Source organism: Mesoplodon densirostris, chromosome X (genome assembly GCF_025265405.1).
Source record: "Mesoplodon densirostris isolate mMesDen1 chromosome X, mMesDen1 primary haplotype, whole genome shotgun sequence".
Classification (NCBI taxonomy): domain Eukaryota; kingdom Metazoa; phylum Chordata; class Mammalia; order Artiodactyla; family Ziphiidae; genus Mesoplodon; species Mesoplodon densirostris.
In genome coordinates, this window is record NC_082681.1 from 55,585,267 (window position 1) to 55,607,159 (window position 21,893).

General features: G+C 37.3%; 1 protein-coding gene and 1 pseudogene across 4 annotated transcripts in view; both read right to left on the minus strand.

The window, feature by feature from the left end:
* The window catches only part of LOC132482572 (uncharacterized), a 32,357-nt pseudogene extending 29,380 nt beyond the window's left edge, over window positions 1-2,977 (minus strand).
* The window catches only part of DIAPH2 (diaphanous related formin 2), an 894,195-nt gene that overhangs the window by 574,134 nt on the left and 298,168 nt on the right, over window positions 1-21,893 (minus strand). The gene's annotated exons all lie outside the window — the stretch shown is intronic.

Below are 21,893 nucleotides of genomic sequence, written 5' to 3' on the forward strand. Positions count from 1 at the left end.
ATATATTATCTCCTGCTCACTACACAACCCTGAAGAACTATAGTGTGAGCTAAGGCGACTACAGACAAAGTAGATGGACACAATGATTTAAGGAATACTACAGTTTAGGAGAGTAAAACAAATTACGTTGTGATGGACAGCTTGGAAACTACAGAAGCAGTGACAACAGATAAATATGCAGCACCTAAGAACTGGGTGGCGCCTTTTGAACAACTTTTTTGGGAAGAGACGGAAGCTACTTGTCAAAGGTATCCTTAGCACCCATTCTATAAGTAGTGGCTTTAGCCTCAAACTATTAAGAAAAAAGGACTTCTATACCCCGATCTTTAAGAATAAACTAGCTTAGAGACAGCATAAACTCCATCAGTATGACCAATTCCTTACACACAAAAAGTAACCCACAATAAAAAGCACATTTACGGTTAAAAAGAAAGCTGATTATCTATGTCTCTTCATTTTATCTGATTTTTTTCTTTTTCTTTTTTATGATTTTTTTCATAAAGACATTCTGATGACACTAAAATTACCATTCCAAAATAAAAGGTCAAGAATGAGTTAATTTTAATACTTCAAAATATGTTTTCACTTTTTGCCAAATTTTATAAACTCATAGGCTAAGTGAAATGTTCTCTACAACAAATGAGAACAACTTAACCTTAAGAAAAGCCAAGCTTCAATTTTTCATGAATTAGCCACTGGTGGGTTTACATTTCATGAAAAGAAAGATTAAATGTCGATTCCACACTTGGTGAACTGCCCCACCTACTGATTCAAATGAAAATAGAAGAAATTCATCACAACATATTGACAGCTTGTGATTTGTTTCAAGACATGCCTTTTTACCAGTATTCTAGTCTGAGGATAATAGATTCTTACGATATGAAGTTAATAGTAGTTCCCAACATAATCATTTTACGTATTTCTAACAAAAAGGTCGAGTACCTTTTTAAGACGTTCCTAGCAACAGAAGCATTTAAACATAATAGCTTTTTAAGACATTCCTAGCAACAGAACCATTTAAACATAATTTGCTCAGAAATAAAGCATACAGGAATTGATCAATATACAGTTTCAGTGTATAAATATGAAGTTAGATCACTCCAGGTGCAGCTATTAATTTTCTCTTACACAGATCATCTGTTGCCTGCTAGATGAAGAAGCTTTTTTAAAAGAGATTTTTGAGGTACTGTTTGCTCTAATTGAGGAAGGTATGTTACAAAGCCACCCTGCATAAAAAATGCCATGTTAACATGAACATAGATACATATTTGCATGTGAGTCGTGAAGCACAGATTAACGAATTTTTAAATAGAAAGAAAAAAGTAAACTGGACATAAGGTCAGCAGATTGGATGATATTTGTTACTATATGAAGCTTGGAAGCATTGCCAGAAGCTGGGTCACTTCAAGAACAAAGAGTGAATGGACGTAGGCAAGACAGTATGGTAGTTATTGAATTCATTCATTGTTTTATTGTGGATTCATGAAAATCAAAATGAGACCTTTCCTAAAATGAAACACTAGAGGATTTAGGAGGGCAGAGCATTTACACAATAAAAAATAGCATTATCATCAGAGTGCCATTTAAAAAATAATGTTCATTAAAAATGCTTATTGGTTCACTTATAAAAGTTGGTATTAAAGAATATTTGAAGCTAAATATGGTAAATTTTGGTGTCTCAAAGACACTATACATAGCCGAATTTCTTTTCTGTATAACTGTCATGTTATTTTTATTTTTTAGATAAATAGAAGTGCTACTTTTCCCCATTCTTCCTGAAATACGTTTTTAAATGTGAATACTATCCCATTGAGATACTATCCCAAAGAGACTGAATTAGCATCTTATTTTAAAAATAAAATCAATTACATTGTGGATAAATTTCTCCAATATACAAAAAATCAAATCAAATCAAGTATAAAAGTGGGATATATTACTTCAAGTCTGTATAACAATAAATCAAAATAACAACAAGAAGAAAATATTGGCACCCAACACTCATAACATTTACTATGGGTCAGACCACTATTCTAAACCTCGTAATCCTTTGAACCCTCATGAAGACCCTACGAGGTAATATCATACCTCCTATTTTACAGATGAGTAAGTTGAGATGTAAGAGGTTAGGTAACCTGCTGAAGGTCACTCAGGTAGTTAAGTGGCACTCTGCCTTAAGAGTTCATTCCCTGTAAGCACTCACTATGCTGGAGTTGCAGAATCTCCACCCAGTGTGAGAAAGCTGATGGTATCTCGGAAGTAGTTTTGAACTGGCAAAAGTCTGTAACTAGTTCTCATAGGAGTAGAAGCTGTGGAATTGATCCGGTTCAAGTTGAAAATGTGGATGCTCAGGATTTATGACAAGACTAGAAAAAAATAAGTTAAAATGATGATGTTTCAGGAGGGATGGTAGAATATAAGTGTGGGGAGAAATAGAGGCAAAGAAAAGTACACAACAAAAGTGATAAGTCTGGGAATCTGAAACAATAAGAGAAGGGAATTTTATCAAAAGAAAATAAAATTAAGAAGGAAAGCCATACTCCATCTTTAAACCCTAACAACCTGGTTTGCAGATACACCACTTGACTGAAACTGCTAGTTTTGCCCATAAATTTCCCCTGAATTCTTTTTCATTCTTTTTCTTCCTGAATGATTGTCTAACCTTAACTGCTAGCACCATCCCCACTTTTCTACCTCTTTTTCTTCCTTTGACATTAACCATGGCTACTTCCCCTGGTTCAATGCTAAATTTCTAGTTCCTCTCCTGAGTGGCAGTCTTAAAAAGCTCACCTTTCAACATCTATATTTTTGGTTGCCGAAAACTCACCTCTAATTATGCATCCCACTGCCTCATGAAAGTAAACACAGTGAAAGCGTGAATAGTTTACCACATTACAAAAAGGCTCTTTCCTATTTCTCCATCAACAGGGCCATTCTCTATTTCCTTAGGCTTATCAGCCAATTGATCCTTGGGCTCCATAGTCGATGCTCACAGATCCTTTAAGACGTGCCTCTTTCTTGCTATATCCACTCCTATTAGCACAGTTTCTCAGCTTTCAGTACTTTCCCCCCTTGGTTGCTAAAACAGTCCCATACCTCATGCCTCTGCCCAAACCTTCTCCTCCTCCAGTGTCCACGTCCAGTTGCCAGATCACTTCGTCTCAAACATCACCCTGCAAGATCCACCAAGGCTCCCTAATACCAGTTGGATACAACCTAACCTCCAAAATTTCTTTTTAAAAAATGATTTAAACAGTTCTCCCATCCTCATTTCACTTGCCAGCTCTTTAAATGCACTTCTCCCTATTCCTCAATGTGCTAATCCAGTCAAACCGACTAAGTTGTACAATCTCATCCAATATACTTTTTGCAAACTCCCTACCCTGTGCTTTCAAAGGTAGACATCTTAAAATATCAAGACCTTGGATATTTTGAATAACTAACCGCACCTACTTCTTTATGGAGATGTGGGACTTCAGAAAACTTCACATTCCTTGAATGTCTACCCTAGGGAAGGAACAGTGCTAGGTTAGTCTTCATCACAATAGTGCAAAGTAGGTATTATTATTATTTTTTTATTGTTTTTTTTTGCAGTACGCGGGCCCCTCACCGCTGCGGCCTCTCCCGCCGCAGAGCACAGGCTCCGGACGCGCTGGCCCAGCGGCCATGGCTCACGGGCCCAGCCGCTCCGCGGCACGTGGGATCCTCCCGGACCGGGGCACGAACCCGCGTCCCCTGCATCGGCAGGCGGACCCCCAACCACTGCGCCACCAGGGAAGCCCCAAAGTAGGTATTATTAAACAATTTTCTACCTAAGAACAAGAAGTGATGTTAAACCACTTGTCCAAGTTCACACAGCAGAATCGAAATCCAAAGTTGATGCTGATGACCTTTCCTATTCTTTTCCTCTGCACTTTCTATCTTGGAGCCCGACTGGAAGCCACAGGTACTCTTGCTGCCCCTCTGAACTTAGCCAAGTCTCTTCCTTGCTGGTGCCACTGTTTCCCTGCTGATATTGGAGGCTTCTGACAGCCAGGCTAATTTTGTGACATATTATAGAAAAAAAAGGTGTTGCAGCCTTTAATTTCTTTAATGCCAGCACTTGGGCCCTGACTACTGAGGTACGGCAGGCGCACTGACAGTTCCACAAAGTGACAGCTGACAGTGAAAGAGAAAAAAAAAATACCTATAAAAAGCAGATACGAAAACTATTAAATGACAGCAGGCTAGGACCATGAGCCTCTCCTGGTATTCGCTCTGTGCATTCCTCTCCCACTGAAAACTGACAAGCAAGAACAGAACAGCTGTCCACCCCCTTTTCTCCATGACTATTTTCTGTTCAATGAACACATGAAGAAAAAGGAGGGTATCTCTCCAGTCCCTTCAGTTTTCTCTGTGTTTATTCCACAACTGCCTCCTTTTCCTTGTAATGATGCCCACATATCAGACCAAGGCAATGCTCAGCTCTCAGCAGGTCTGCTAACAAATTTCACGTGCTTTCCTAAGGAGGCTTCTCAAGGCATCATCTTGTTCTTTCAAATTACTTTTCTGCAGTGAACTCTGAACTCATTCTTCAAGGCCCAGTGCTACTTCTTCTCTGATGCTTTCCCTCAGCACCCCGGGAATGTGTATAAGGAAATGCATGGTCACCCCCGTGAAGCTGGTGGTCTTATCCCTGTTTTATAGTTGAAGCAACAATGATACCACATTTCCAAGGTCCCAGATCTAATAAGTTTTGTGTAACTTCAAAGGCCATGTGCTCTGCATTGCCATGTAAGTGCTTGACAATTAGCTTTTTTGACTGTCATGTAAGTGCCTGACATTAAGGTTTTGATTGCTGAGGCATCCACTTCAAAGACACCCATCTTGACTAGATGAAGAGCCAGGCCGCACCTCTCATGAATTTCCCTCTTCTTAGAGAGATCTGGTTGACTTAGATAACTGACCATTTGTCCTCTTGCCTTTCCTTCCCAGAGCTTTAATTCCCACTCTTGTGTTTTAAATTCACCAGTAAAGAATGAACCTGTGAAACCCTATCTATCTATGACCTCCCTGTGTGGCCCCAGGCATCCCATGTACCCTCCAGGGCCTATGAGTCACAAACTTTGTTTTTTTCAAAGTTCCCTGATGTTTGTTGCTGAGGTGCATCTTAACAATCATAGTAAGAATCACAAGGGCCAGTCCGGCAACAGCACTGGCTCCACAGGGGTAATGTCCCTGGGGGGCTCATCTTGGGCCCAGGGGAGTGTCCCCAGGCATTTCTAGCCAATAACATCACTTTCCATAGGTGGAGACCGGCACAAAACACCAAGGACACAGAATTTTCTCAAAGGAATTCTATTTGTTATTATTTGAAGATGGTAGATTCAAAAGTCACATAGTGCTTTCTACAGCCTCATTGGTTTATCTTATTAATTATTCGTAATAGCCCTATAAGGCAGTTATTGAGTTTAAACTCGATTTAGAATCCTGAACATCAAAAAAGCTAGACAATTTGTTTAAAGTTATATAGGTAGTAACAAAAATAGGGATTGAACCTATATCTTTTGCACTAAATCTGGTGGTTTCCTCACAATTAGAGAGCTGCTTCCAGAACCTTAAAAATATCTCCAGCATAGGATATATCATTTTACTCTATAACTATTTATGAGTTGAACTGCACAACTCCTTGAGTACGAAATTCTCAAGGAGAGAGGATGTGTCATATTTAATATTTATATTTTTCATTTCCACTGTAATATATGAGATGGCTCATTGCATGGAATGTATGTGTTAAAAAAGGATCTAGAGTCAGATTGACTGGGCTTAAACCCCAGTTCTGCCATTTCCATAAGACTTATTTAGGGGACTTATTTAACCACTTGGAGCTTCACCTTTAGAAAAAAAAATTCGGCTTCAATAATATTCAGTAGTATCAACTTCAGAGAGTTGTGAGGGTTAAATGAGAGAACACATGTGATGTACTTGGCACAGTGGCTAGCACAGAGCAACCTTTCGATAAATGTTGGTGGATATTATTCTTGTTATTGTTGAGGTCATTTGCCTCAGGAACTACTTCTTTCAGTACTAGAGTTGTCTGCCCTATAAAGCTTTCCCAGTCAAGGCACAGTTAGGAATATCTTCCCATGTTCCTGCTGCATCTTAACCCATACTATTACTAAACAAAATGGCTGGCGGTTATCTGGTTTAATGTCTATCTCCCACTCTGTAAGAAACATTCCTTCTGGGCAGGAATCATTTTATTCAATCTTGTAACATCATCATCTACAGTGCCTTACATGCATGCAAAAATCTCTTTGCCTGGTAATATCCTTTACTATCTTCTCTACCTGGAAAATCCCTACTTATTCTTCAGAAACAATTCTTACTTTTAATGTGAGTCCTTCTCAACTGTCTCAGGACAAATTCCAATTCCCAGACCAGTTTTTTCACACCTTGACTATAGTATTTAGCACACTATAGTATAATTTATTTATTCACCTACACGCCCGTCTCTCTAACTAAACTGTGAACTCTTCCATGTCAAGAATCCCATTTTATTCCTTGGCTAGGCCCAGCCCAAGCAGAATATAACATATGACAGATAATAACTAGTTATTTTGATGAATACCTGATGAACATATGAAGCAAGCAGGAATAAACAATACCTAATACAACTTGTTAAACGGAATTTGAAGTATTATGAAGTAACTAGGCCCCATATCACCATTTATGAACTGTTGCAACAGCTATAATTATTGTAGAGAAGGGTACTTTGAGAGGGATTCACATCTTCACAGGTTATTTCACTTTGAAGGAATTACAGGAAAGTGTATGTGTAGGTAGAGACTTGGAGTTAAAGGCAAGTAAGATTTTGCTTCTTGACTTGAGTTGTTTAGAAAGCAGAACCATTTGACAATTTCAGCATAATCATAAATAATACTCCATGGGGTAGATTTTTTAAGAGATAAAGGGTTAGATCATTTCATCCTTGAGTACAGGTTGTAGTATACGTTTGTGCAGGAAAGAGCAGAGAAAAGAGAGAAGATAGGAAGAAGGCTGGAAATGGGGAAAGGAAAATGCAGAAACAGAGGTAAACACAGAAAGGGGTGTGGTTTGTATCCGAAAACTAGAATTGGAAAGATCTATAGGTCATCTTAAGTTTGGACTACAAAGTTGCCTGGCTTTAATCTAAGACTGCTCAGCCTGACCATTTTCACAAGTACTAGATGTATTTTATAACAATGAAAATAACATCTTATAATATCTTCCTTTGAGAAAAATCACTCTCTGCTATTTCCCACTTCCATTTCTTGGTGATTTGGCAGCAAATAAAATGAGAATTAGATATGCTAAGAAAACTTACAACATAATTTATTTTTATCCCATCTCATAATTAATTATATATTAAAAAGTGATCAGTTTAATACAGTGAGTTAAAACAATAAGGAAAAGGGGAGGATATTGAGATCTTGAACTAACAATTAAGGGTCAAAATCTTCTATGGAATTAATGCAGCAATGCTTTAGGAAAATATCAATGTTATCTGCTGGCTTTATTCACATTAAGAGTTACAAAAAGTTTACATGAAATTGCAGCTTTGCATTCAGATATTTTGATCATCCTTGCTGCAGTCTGCACAGGGATGGGCCACAGGACACTGTACATATATGCAATACAAGTTATCACTTTTTTCCATTGGAAAGTAAAGATAATGGATAAAACTTTTAATAATGTACTCAAGCTTAGATATATAAAAACATGCAATGCTTAAATACACAGAGTTAAGCCAGTGTGCAAATGAGCAGTTAAGACTATAGATATATGGATTAGATTTGACCTACTGAGTGACAACAGACTCTCAGCCAGTGAGACTAATACACATTCATGGATTAACGATTTGAATTATCAAGACAGTATCTGTTCATCAGCCTTTCTTTTTACAGAAAAGCTCATTATACCTACGATATTTTTTTCTCTCTCTGATCTTGGAATGTTCATTCTGATTTCAAGAAAAAAGCTAAAGTTACATAAAATCTTGTACCAAATTTAGAAAATCAACATTCTTCCAAATGTGGAGCTACTTAAACACATGGCCAAATAAGACTACCTTTGCCAAGCAAACTGGAAAAAAAAATCGAGGCTACAGGTACAATCTTCAGTGTCTAACATTTCTAGGGCCTGCTCCCATCTTCAGGGTTAAAAAAATAAAGAATAGGCAAAAAAGAAAAAGACAGTTCAACATTGATATGCTCCATACTAATAAGGAATACATTTGGCTTGGGGTTTTAAAGATATCATAAATCTCCCCAACTCCTGCATTTGCCTACTTTTCTATTATGTAAGCTAATTTAAAATAAATCTGTATACCCTGAGCATTTCCCCACTGTGGTAGTCAGGAAAGAGCTTGAACTAAACACCCAATGGTGTTGTGAAGGGAACGAAACAAATAGATGACCTGTTTCCTACCCTCAGGAAGCTAGAAACAGGTTGAGGACACCAAAGAGAACATTTAAAAGTAGCTCAAGAGCATTTAGAAAGCAAAATGCACACCTTAATAGCATGCATATTAAGAAAATGAAAAGCTCCACGCAGGCATGCTTAGCTTCCCTCAGTATTCTCAAAGCTGGTATCAGGAATAATTAGAAGAAGCAAACAAGATTGGGAAGGAGGTAAGTGCTGTGACTAGTTGAGTCAGAGGCATCAGGCATTTCATTTCGGGAAGTGTCTTTGACAGGGATATGAGCAGACTGTGTCACTCATATGCACAAGTGAGCACAACAAGATTGGCCTGAACGAAGCAAAAGTATGGTTCAAACACACAAAACACTGAGTTTGAAAGCAGTGAGGGTTGGACAAGGAACTGGTAGATAATAATGGCAGATGACAACAAGAACACAGGAGGGATTATTCATTTTTACTGTATTAATCAATAGTGCTATAGGTATTTTTCATTTAAAACAGATATTATAATGTACAAAATTCATAAAATAGGCATATATTTTAAATGTTTTCTAGAAACTCATGTTTATGGAAACCTGAACCTCTAAACTAAGAAGTGAGAAAGAAGAATCAATATTATTGAGCTAAAAGCTGCAAGATTGAATGAATCTTGAAACTTTCAGCAATCTCTGTTTACTGAAGATGGAGGAATTTTCCATTCCTTGGTTGTCAGACCTTTACTTTAAACGTGAACAATTTGGGGGCTTCCCTGGTGGCGCAGTGGTTGAGAGTCTGCCTGCCAATGCAGGGGACACAGGTTCGTGCCCCGATCCAGGAAGATCCCACATGCCGTGGAGTGGCTGGACCCGTGAGCCATGGCCACTGAGCCTGCGTGTCCGGAGCCTGTGCTCCACAACGGGAGAGGCCGCAACAGTGAGAGGCCCGTGTACCGCAAAAAAAAAAAAAAGTAAACAATTTGGAAATATTACATACTACCTTTATTTTGAAAGTGGGCAATTTGGAAATATTATACTCCTATCACTGATTTTTTTTCAAGCCTATGTCTTCTACTCATAATGGTCAAAGCCAATCTCTGAGTCTTATTTGTCTTTTATTTGTCACTAATTATATTGCCCTCCATTCTCAAGTCTAAACTTTTATCACATGTTAGGTACACTTATACACAGTTTCATGATAGGCATCAACAGAAAGATAATCCCATAAACTGCATTTCAGAGTTCACTTTTTTCCTTGATTAAAGCCAAAACAACCACACCTATACTAACAGTTCATACATTTCACACATGGTGCTTAGACTGAAGGAATTCATTATTCAAAAATGAAGAAAAAGACATGGCCGAACTTAAACCATAAAAAAACTAGCATCAAAGAAGCCATCAGAATAGCTATACTCAAAATCAGACTCTTGGGAATTCCCTGGTGGTGCACTGGTTAAGAATCCACCTGCCAAGGCAGGGGACATGGGTTCGATCTCTGGTCCAGGAAGATCCCACATGCTGCGGAGCAACTAAGCCCGTGTGCCACAACTATTGAGCCCACACACAACTACTGAAGCCTGCGTGCCCTAGAGCCCACGCACCCGCAACTACTGAGCCCACGTGCCACAACTACTGAAGCCTGCGCACTCTGGGACCCGTGTGCCACAATTACTGAGCCTGCATGCTGCAACTACTGAAGCCCACACACCTAGAGCCTGTGCTCCACAACAAGAGAAGCCACCACAATGAGAAGACTGTGCACTGCAACAAAGAGTAGCCCCCACTCACCACAACTAGAGAAAGCCTGCATGTAGCAAAGAAGACCCAACACAGCCAAAAAAAAAAGAAATCAAAATCATATACTTCTGGCCCACAGTTTCTTTTTCTACAAAAGAAGATTGCTGTCTATACCAAGTACTAGCCAGATCACAGACTCTCCAAGGAAGTTGAACAGGTAATAGTGGTGTCAAAGGTCTTGACCATATTCTCTGCAAACAGATGACAAAGAATTGACTACACTCCTGGACCAAAAAATACATGCTGCTATAATAAGCGAACATTACTGGTAGAGATAAAAATGATCACAAGAACTACCTTATCTAGTACATGACGAGCACTATTTCAAACGTACATTGACTCAATTGTCACAATAAACCTAAGGGGTAGATACTATTATTATCTCCATTTTATAGATGAAGAGATTGAGATAGTAAGTATTACCCAAGATCACACCAATTACAGAGTGGTACGAGTGAGTTTTGAAGCTGGCTCTAAAGCCTGCTTTCCTAATTCTGCTTCTCTGACCAACTGTTAGTGGGGCTTTGTTTCTCTTTTTACCATGACCCCCCACTGATGAGCATAAAGTACAAAAAAAGCATGTGAAGTTCACTAATTTTTATTCTATCATAAAGGACTACCTTTAATGGAAAAATGCATGTAAATCAATGTTCCATTTTTATCATCAAAGACAATTAGAAAATTAATATATGAGTTTGGCTTCACTTAACAACAATAAAAACTATTACTAATATTAAAGGAATCCAGTTTTTCAAACTCAAAATGATTAACGTATCCCCCATAAACTGAGCATTTGTATTTCTTCCCTCATTTGGGGAGGGGGGTAAAATCATTAAAATGAGATGATTTTTTCTAATACAACTGTCATTTTTTCCCCCAATCAAAAATCTACTCAGTAAGTTATGGCAAAAAACATGTGAGTAAAATAGATTTTAGGGTTTTTTTTTTCCTCCTTGTTTTGTGATAAATGACAGAATATATTCACATATTCTAAACAGAAATGTCACAGAGGTTAAAGGCTAATATATATTAATTACTATATAGGTACAGCATAAAAATTTCTTCAGAGTATAACTATCTTTACTGACTGGAAAAATACCCAACTTAAATCACGGAAATTAAAAGCTAAGGATGTCCTTTAAGGAAAAAGCATTTGCTTCCTCTGTAAAATGCTGTCATTTAACTATGAATACAGCCTCCCACAATTAATCTGATAAAAACTAAGCCAGTCTTAGTGGACAATGACATTTTATAATAAAAGCATGAATTACACAAATGATAGTTGGTTGCCTACCTCAGACAATTTGCACTAAATTCACCATTTTACCTTTAATGTTTATGCTATCTATTGAAATACCTTTTCAAAGCAGGAATATTAAAAGCATGACATTTAATATAATCAAAATGATCGCAACCATCAGATGAAATGAGAAAATCCAACGAAGTACATTAGACATTGAAGATTGTTAAGAAAATAGAAATGATATCAGGATGGGGGTAGGAATACAGCCCTGCCTAGAAAAAGGGCAATGATGGCTCAAGGTCATCTGAAGGCCCATGAAACTCACAAACTCTCAGAAAATGAAGAATAGCTATGTCCAGAGATTTGAGATTCTTAGACACATCTATAATCATTAGTAACCAAAAGAGTGTCATGATTCCTATATGGAATACAAAGTTAAATAGGATTGAATACTTCAATGAAGATCTTGAAGGGAAAAAAAAAAAACCCCAAGGTACTAGAGAGCCATAGAGTGTACATCCATTTGCTAAATGTGATTCAAAAATCCAAGTTAAAAGGTCATTTATAACAACAAGGTCCTACTGTATAGTACAGGGAACTATATTCAATATCCTCTGATAAACCATAATGGAAAAGAATATGAAAAATAATGTATATATATATGTGTAACTGAATCACTTTACTGTACAGCAGAAATTAACACATTTACTTCAATAAAATTAAAAAAGAATCCTCAAGTGTCCCATTTAGAATCCCTTCACCAAAGATGACATGTATCAAGTCAATTAACAAGTGAGAAGGTAACTTCATCCTCAGTTTGTTTACATTAAACACTGACATTTCCTTGAAAAAAAAAAAAAAAAGGTCATCTGTATCATGGGACACCAGGTATGGGGGAATATGAGGCCGTATATACCATCAAAGCCTCTCTCACACACTGAGGTCAAATAATTCTGAGGGATAATTTCACAATACTTACATAATTTCCCAGCTACCACAACCATAGCATCTCCAAGGATGCATGAGTTTAAAATATTTGTCCACATACAGATGGTCCCAAGTTACCATGGTTAACTTACAATCTTTTGACTTTACAATGCAAAAGCAATACATGTTCAGAAAAACTGTACTTCAAATTGTGAATTTTGATCTTTCCCTGAGCTAGTGATATGCAGTACAATACTCTCTCGTGATGCTGGGCAGTGGCAGTGACTCACAGCTCCCAGTCAGCCCCATAGTCATGAGGGGAAATAACCAATATACACTTACAACCATTCTGTACCCATACAACCATTCTGCTTTCCACTTTCAGTACACTATTCAATAGATTACATGACTTTATTATAAAATAGGCTTTGTGTTAGTTGATTCTACCCAACTGTAGGCTAATGTAAGTGTTCTGAGCCAGTTTAAGATAGGCTAGACTAAGCAATCATGTTGTGTAGGTAGGTGTACTAAATGTATTTTTGGTTTATGATATTTTCAACTTATGACAGGTTTATCAGGATGTATCCTCAACATAAGAGGAAGAAGATCTGTACTACATCAATAGAACATATATGTGAATACACCTAAGTATGGATAAACACACATCCACAGAGAGAGAGAAAGGGATCTTACTATACAAGTACTCACTGACCTCATTAAAAGAGGTAATCCTGAGATCTGTTGACATTATGCTTATATATCCATAGAAGGGTAGCAGAGTATGCCACCCCAGATACGCCTCATTGACATAAAGATTATTTTCAATTGATTATTTTTGAGAAGCAGCAGATACAAGAGAAGCTCTGAAACCAGAGTAGAAGTTACCCTTCCATAAGAGAAATTTACCTTTATAAAGGAAATCTCTATTTATAAGGGCATCTCCCTCTCTGTACCAGGAAGAGAAGGGTGACTAAATCACAGGAGGATCTTGTCAATGGAGAAGGCACTGACTGAAATCTGCATAAAAAGCCTTACTCTTGTTTATTGTGCTTTTCCTGGTCACCTCCCATAACTGGCCTCTTCCCCACCCAACATCTTTCTTTGTGTCTTTAGCTGAAGATGGTATTTAAGATGGTGGCTTGGACCATGGTTGGGGGTGGTAATCTCCCCAGGTAGATATGAGGTACATATGTTAATAAACTTCTGTTTGTTTTTCTCTTGTTAATCTGTCCTTTATTACAGGAGGTCTCAATCAGGAACCTAGAAATGGTAAAGGGAAAATTATTTTTCCTTGTCTATACCATATACTCATTATATTTCAATATTAGGCCTTCAGAACTATTGTGTTTATTATAACCATCTCCTTAAAGAAAACCAGGGTTGGGGGAAAAAAACATAGCTATGTAAAAACAGAAACTCTTGTTTAGGAGGTAGGTAACAAACTGGTTCACAAAATACACACTGCACTGACTAGGTGATGGGCAAGTTTTGAATAAGAAAATAAGACAATATTCCAGCTTTTCCTTATTGTTTTTGTTCTGTGACTTTACTAGTTTAGAGAGTGACTTTGCAGATCAAATTGCGGATGTCTAAATTCAATATTGATATCAAAAATACATTAAGGTCAGCACAATTACCAATGCACTTGGAATATCCACACAATTACATCTCATCCAAATGCACGCCATATACACATAGTCATTGAGAATGACACAACTGTAACATTTAAACTAAATGTATATTAAATGAGAATTGAGACTGTGACCGCTAAGTTTTGACACTTAACACACACTCTAATTAAGGCAATATTTAATGAATTAGTGGTTGTTACTAAGAAAAATAATGAGCAAAATCTGGCCTTATCATTAGACAATTTCTTTAAAAATGTGACAGTATTGTCAGTGAGAATTCAACCACCTAGTTAATTTCTGTCAATATTTTACTGAAAAAAATGCCCTAATAGAATCCTTGACCTTCAATAAAGAGTTTAAATGTATCAAGCACAAATCATCAACTATTTTTCAAAAGCATACAACAGCAATTTTGACATTTTACAAGATCATTTTTCAGAAGCATAAATAGATAAAGGTTTCATTCTGTAAAATCACTAACATAACTTTTATTAAATTATATAAAATTAAAATTAATAAGGTCAATCATATTCCATGTTTTCTTTACTAGTATCAAAAACTATGTGACAAAAATAATTTAAATCAAAAATCATCATTTCCACATTTCTGACTGAACCACTCCATTGTGAATGAAATAGTCTGTGGGGGGAACTTTTACTAGAGAATTTACTTCCAAAGTAACTATTTAAATTTCAGAGATTCTCAGCTATTTGCCTGACAGTATTTTTATCTTTAACTGAACAGTAGAGATAAATAAGCAGATAACTTAGGATGGCACTTCATAAAAATCTAGAGTATAAGTATAGTAGAAACAAATCAGTGATCTATATTCTTAAGTCTTTCCCTTTTTTCAAGGCTAGCTACTTAAATGGGACTATCTGCTTTGATTAGGTTCGGATTTTAAAAAGATGCTTGATTTTAACAAATTTTTTCATTAACTAAGATCCTAGATTCAAAAAATATACTCTTTAGGTATTAACTGCCTTGACCAATGTAAGAGTGTATTCAAATAATTAGTCTTTAGAGAAGGCTAAGCTAACCCATTTCATTTGTCAATTGTCTCCTTTGCAAACTGTGATGTACATGTGTATAACTGTGATGAATTTTACATTAACAAAAAATGTCAATTTTCCATAATAAATTAGTCCCAATTTTATGTCAAATGTGGCTGGGAGTATCCAGTGAGGCTTCAACTACTGAATAACCTCCCCAATCCTTATCTCCAGGTCAGATTGCTCTTGTGAGTTCCAGATCATACACTTTTCTAGCTACTGAACATCTCCAGATGAGTATCATACTTAACAGGATCCACAGTTCATTCTGTATTTCTCCTACCAAACTCATACTCCTTCTGTACTATCACAATGACTGGCACCCCAGATACCTCCAATGGTCCTAAACTCCAAAGAATTCCAACCTGGCTTCCATTCATACCAACCCTTAGAAAATATTTATGTTAAGATCACTAATGTTCGCCATACTGCCATAGCTAAATGTTTTTTGTTGCCCTCATCTGACTTAAATTCTCAGCAATATTCTACCTGATTAAACCAGCCCTTTCTTGCTTCCTGAAATATTTTCCTCTCTTGGCTTCTATGATGACACATTTTCTTCATTTTGCTACTTCTTTTGCTGGCATTTCATTTGCCGGCTCTCCTCTTCCACTGGCCCTTGAAATGTTGGTGTTCCTCAGGGATTCACGTTGGGCCCTCTTTTTTCTGTCTCTATAATACTTCTTTAGGTAATCTCATCCATTCTCCTAATATTAAATTCCATGTACATGTAGATAAACTCCCAATCTCTCTCTCAAACCCAAATATTCTTCTGAGCTCCAATTTTCTACATATAACTGCCTAGAGGACACATCCACTAAACTATCTTATATCTCAAACTTAGAATGTCAGACACCTAACTTTTGTTTTTTCCACTCTTCCTCACCTCATTAAGTAGCACCGTCACCCACCACATGGAAATCATATTAGAGGTCTCTTTCCTCCTTCTTCCCTGTCTCTCACCTCCCCAAGTTTAATGCTATTAATAACTGTTAATTTCACTTTCTAACATTTAGTTCCCTCTTTATATCCCCACTTCCACTGCCTCAGTTCAAGTCATTAAAATCTCTCAATTAGATTATTAAAAAGCCTGCTAAATGCCTTCCCATCAATCTTTCACTTTCCTACTGAAAGTGACCATTCTAAAATGCAATCTGATCATACATCGCTAACCCCTAATTAAAAATGCATTAAAGGTTAACCATAGGTCATAGTAAAAAGGTCCTTTACTAGTTGACTTCAACCTTCAATCTCCCTCCTGTCTTTCACACCACATTCTCCAACCAAACATTTTACGTCTCACTCCCAACGTGTGATGCTTTATCGTATCTGCCCTTGTTCATGTAGTTTCATCTGCCCTGAATAGCCTTCTCTTTTTTGGGGAAAAAAACAAAAACCAAAAAAAAACTACATAAACTTCAAGTCCCAATTCAAATGTTTTTTTCCTCTGAAAACCTCTGAATTCATCTTTAATTATTCTTCAATAATAAGGATAGTATTCTTTCATGGTTCTGTATAGCAGTTATCACATTTTAGTACAGCAATTACTTTATGTATAACAGATACTTTATGTATCTCCTTCTCTTTTGAAAAATAATGAGCTCTTTGAGGAGCCAAGCCCTTTCTTCTTCATCTTAACTGCCAAGACCATGGTGGCCTGAAATGTAATATTCTCTCCCAAAGAGCCAAGATATTGGTCTATTGCCCTTCTTTACCAATAAACCCACACTAGGAGGTGCTTCTCCCACTGGATTAGCACAAAACGCCCTCTAGCGGACAACAATCACAGTGTCTTGTCACACTGGTGTGATACCAATTCCGAGGTAAAAGGCAGAGGTTTTTTTGTGTTTTTTTTTTTTCCCAGAGTTTTTATTTTCATAAATACTTTACGAAAGTGTGAATCAGTCATGTTAAAAAAATAGATTCCGTGTTTCCTCTGTAATAAAGTCATTCTAACTTGCTCTCATTCCATCATGTCTTTTGAGAGAGAAAGAATACAGTAAAGTTGCTGCTAGCACAGGAATAACTGCACAACACCTTGTATGCGACCTTGGAAGCAGTCATGATAGGAACATCGTTCATTACCCGAATTTTGGCAGGCAATGTTCTGCTCGAGATCTTCTTCCCAACATCTTTTCAACTAGGAGTACATTTCTAGACCTCTTTTCTGATCTCCCAGTTAGAGACAGTCCCAGTGTTCTTCCTTTGTACTACCTTCCACATAAATCTTCCTCATTAATTCTGCTTGTGGGCATTGGTCATATCACACTACGCAATCCCATTCCCTGAGCTATAACCATTTGTGGCCATCACACGTGGATTACTATGGCTATACAAAATGCAAAGCAAAATCAGATTGCCAAATAACACAAAAATACTAATAAAACCTTAAATAAAAGGAAAAAGAAAACTACTATTTGGGGAAGTGGCAGGAAAAAGATGGGCAGGTCATTCTGTTCCCTGCCTGTGGCGTAAAAGAGAAAGAAACATGGTGGTCTGAGATATAATATGTTTACTGTTATAAAATGTCATCCAGTAGCAGAATTTCATCAGGAAACTTCTGCTCTAGATCTCCTTCTGCAAATACTTTCAGTTTGGAGCAAGTACCAAAGTATCAAAAGGAATATGGTAGACAACATAGCTTGTGTTAAAAAGAGAAAGAATAAATCCTTATCTACTATATGCTTTTATTATGTTGGTTATCACTGCTCTTTATCCAGTCACCTTTTGACAGTTCGATTGAGGTTTAATGCCAACTAACCAGTTGAAATACCATCATAAATAATCTTCTTGTTTAATAGGTCCAAATGGATCCAATCTCCCTATACTCATCATATTAACATTTCAGGCTAAACAGTGGTCTAGCAGCATGCACATCAAGGAAATCCCTCTATAGTTGTGAAACATGTATCTATGAACTTTCAATTATTATCACAAACCTCAGGCATTACAAAAATTTAGTTAGGGTGTAGGTCTTCATGTGCTTGACCACCTGGAGAGAAAAATATATATATTGCAGGGGAAAAAGATGATGAGGGCAACTCTTTGAAAAGATGTTACAGACCAATATGTTCATTACTTCTTTGTTATACTGTAGGTATTTTGGAGTATTTCTTCTTTCTAAAGAAACGTTGATAAGTTGAGGCACAGTAACCGCACTTAAGGCACACTGAAGTTTACACCATTAGCTTAGAGACAGAGAAAACAAACTGTTGGTTATATATGTGTTCACATATATACAATAAGCTGGTTCTTCCAGTCATCCATTATGGAAATGGTGCTTTTATAATATACTAACTTCTCAAAACACTATATTGATTAAACAGAAAACCTCTGATAGCTACTGATACGATGCTACTATATCCCCTGTGAATAGCAAGAAAAAATAAGTGATGATTTATTGCACAGCTTGATGAAATGTTAAAGGGAAAACGATATCAAGGCAATTAGCAAATTCATAAATTATAGCATTAAAAAATGCCATGAAACAGAATGCTTAGGTTTGAATCATCATCCCCTCATTTATTAGTATCTGTGTTACCTTGAGCAAGTTATGTAACTTTTCTGTTCCTTATTTTCTTCATATATAAAATGGGACTAATAATAGTAAAGTCAAGGTGTTTATTGAGAAGATATAATGAGTTAATGCATGTAAGACAATTATAACAATGCTCAGCACAGAGGAAAAGCTATGGAAGTGTGAGCCGTTATTATTATCATTTCCTTCCCAGCCTCCATTTGTGAGTTTATTTAAATTGGATTTTCTTTTTAATGCACAAGACTTCAATCATTCACCCAGAGGTCAGGAAGTATGAAAATTGCAATTAAGGATGCTGCATTTTTAAGTAAGAGGGTGCTGAGAAAAGAGAGAAAATGCTGAGATACATTCCAGATGCCAGTGATATTGACATAATAATTATAGCAAATATAACTCTCCAGGTCAACATTTGCCTTATTCCCAACAAAGACAAATAATTAAGCACCTTTAGTGGAATTAGTTTCCTGCTAGCAATGGAAAAGTAAAGAGGAGGAGAGAATGAAGCAGCACAGGGCAGGAAGCATGGCAGGAAACACTCCAAGGGGAGCATGAGGACTGAAGGTCAGTAGTCATGCTCAGTGCTGCCTGGCGTATGAGCAGCATGCGCTGGGCTGCCTCTGGAGGGCTACAACACTCCTGCGCAAATCAAAGAAGCTGGATGCAGACCTGCGGATACACAACTTGGCAAGTAGAGCTTGCACCAAACTGCTGCCCTAGTCAGACCTGCAGTAGGGCATCCCTGTGCAATAAACAACCATAACAGAAGTCCTGGCCCTACGGTACCAAGCGCCTAGAAAGAGCCTTTCTGGAATATCGAAATGGAAAGACTGGGGTTTTCCAAGCCTGGCACAAATCACTTTTTCTACTGCTTAGCTTTCTACCATCTCTAGGTTGAAGCTGGCCTTTTCCCTTTGTTAAAGTCCCAGTATGAGGGAAGAATTCCTGAGCAGGCCAGAATCCACTTTCGTCTAGGGCATGCACAAATGACTGAGCTTTTATGTAGAAATGTAGACAAGTTATATAAATTTAAAGATAGGCTTATGTGTGCAACTTATATAAGACACTAATATATGTTGGTTACTCTTCTACATACATATGCACATGCATGACTACACACGTTCTAAAATCCCCATTGTGATAACATTTTTAGAAGACAAAAAACCGGTGACTAGAATTGTGTGATCCCTTTTATACATTACTATTTCAAAATGTCAACTGATAAATAAACACTGGAAACAGAAGAGAGACCAATAACCTAAAAGAGTTGCTTTGAAACTTTCTTATATACCTTCCAGAGGCCTTCCAAAAAATTTTCTCTGGAGTTCACTAATCAAATAAACTAAGCTATATTAGATGCAGGTTAGCATACCTCAAATTCAATATGCTTTCCACATGTGCTAGAATGCCATTTGAAAAGATTATCATACAGAGAATTTGCATTATCTTCCTGAGTACAATTCTCCCATGCTTTCACAAACGTAACTGTCATACTGGTGCTAAAACACCTCTCTGCTTATATGAAATGAAGTAAAATATCACAAATGATATATATCAATGGTCATGAATAAAGTTGGAAAGCTCAACCAACCCACTGAAGATTAAGATTCGGTGCTAAGTTTTCTGGGTTATAAAGACAAGGAAATAATTAACAATCACAGTTGCTTTACTAATTCTGCTCATTCTGTAGGACTAAGTTATCAGAGAGAGAGCTGCTTAAGCACGAAGCACCAAGAAATGAGTGAGAAGGCCCTTTAGTATCTATCATAAATAATACAACCACAGGAAGAACACTTTAAAAGTTAACATGAACATTTTTGTCACATATGTATAATCCATTTTGGTAATTTCTCAATAATTAATAAACGATAAATTTACTCTCAACTTGTAGAACAAGATGATGCAAAACCTTTTAAAATTTCCTAGATAGAGGGTGTTATTTCTATATGGAAAGTGGACTTTGGAATCTGGTGCTTCAGGCCATTTAGTAAAAGATCTGAAAGAAATGACCTATCTTTCTGAACTCGACAATAGGGTTTTTATCAGTACACTTTCGGTGCCTCTCAGGCACACAAAGAAAGTAAAGATCCTCCTTAGATCACAGATTTAGTTGGAATGAGAATAAAATTCTCTTTTCACGAGAGCAAAACTGTTCATTTCGTACTTAATTCATACTTAGTGCACAATGTGACCTCAGCCTAGCGTAAATCAAAAGAAACACTTAAAAGTGCAATGTTCATTTGACCAAATAGTTAAACACAGAGGAAAAAGTAAAGGTTGTCTTTACAGTCAAATCAAAAGAGGCACAAACCCCTAGAGTTGAAGCAAAGGTTAATGCCAAAGAGATACATCTTATTTCCATGCATCAACACTGAACTAATTCAAACTGCACTGTATTTCCTACCTTTGGAAATACTAGCATAGTACATCCAAAGATGGTTTTCTCTTGATTATTACATTGTTTTAATCCTCTGACCACTTTTTCTGTCAACACCATCCCTCTCAGCCTTTTCTGATTCTAGTGTGGCTAGAATAGGATATTTATTGTACAATACTTTATTTGGCTCAAGCCCCCAACCTCTGAGTAATCAGATTCCTTGTGTTTTCCTTACCCCCCGGTACCCAACCCATCAACAAATCCTGTTGGCTTCTGCATCTGAAGATATGTGTTTTAAATTCCCCAATTTGGGCTTCCCTGGTGGTGCAGTGGTTGAGAGTCCGCCTGCCGATGCAGGGGACACGGGTTCGTGCCCCAGTCTGGGAAGATCCCACATGCCGCGGAGCGGCTGGGCCCGTGAGCCATGGCCGCTGAGCCTGCGCGTCCGGAGCCTGTGCTCTGCAACGGGAGAGGCCACAACAGTGAGAGGCCCGCGTATCGCTAAAAAAATAAAAAATAAAAATATTCCCCAATTTATATGCTTTTAAAATGACTTCCCTTAATTAACCGCCACACTTAATTGCCCACCTAAGGAATTCTCTATCACATCACTATATTATAACATCTTTGGGATACCTAATACCAACTGAAATTCATATTAATTTAATGACATGTTTATTATTATATTGTTTCTGTTAGACTGTAAGTTCTAACACAATCAAGATCACATCTACTTTAATTACAGCTATATCCCCTCCCCCCCATCCAAGGATAGCATTTGGTACAGAGTAGATGCTCAATAATTTTATTTGTTAATATAAGACTGTATAGGGCTTCCCTGGTGGCAAAGTGGTTGAGAGTCCGCCTGCCGATGCAGGGGACACGGGTTCATGCCCTGGTCCGGGAAGATCCCA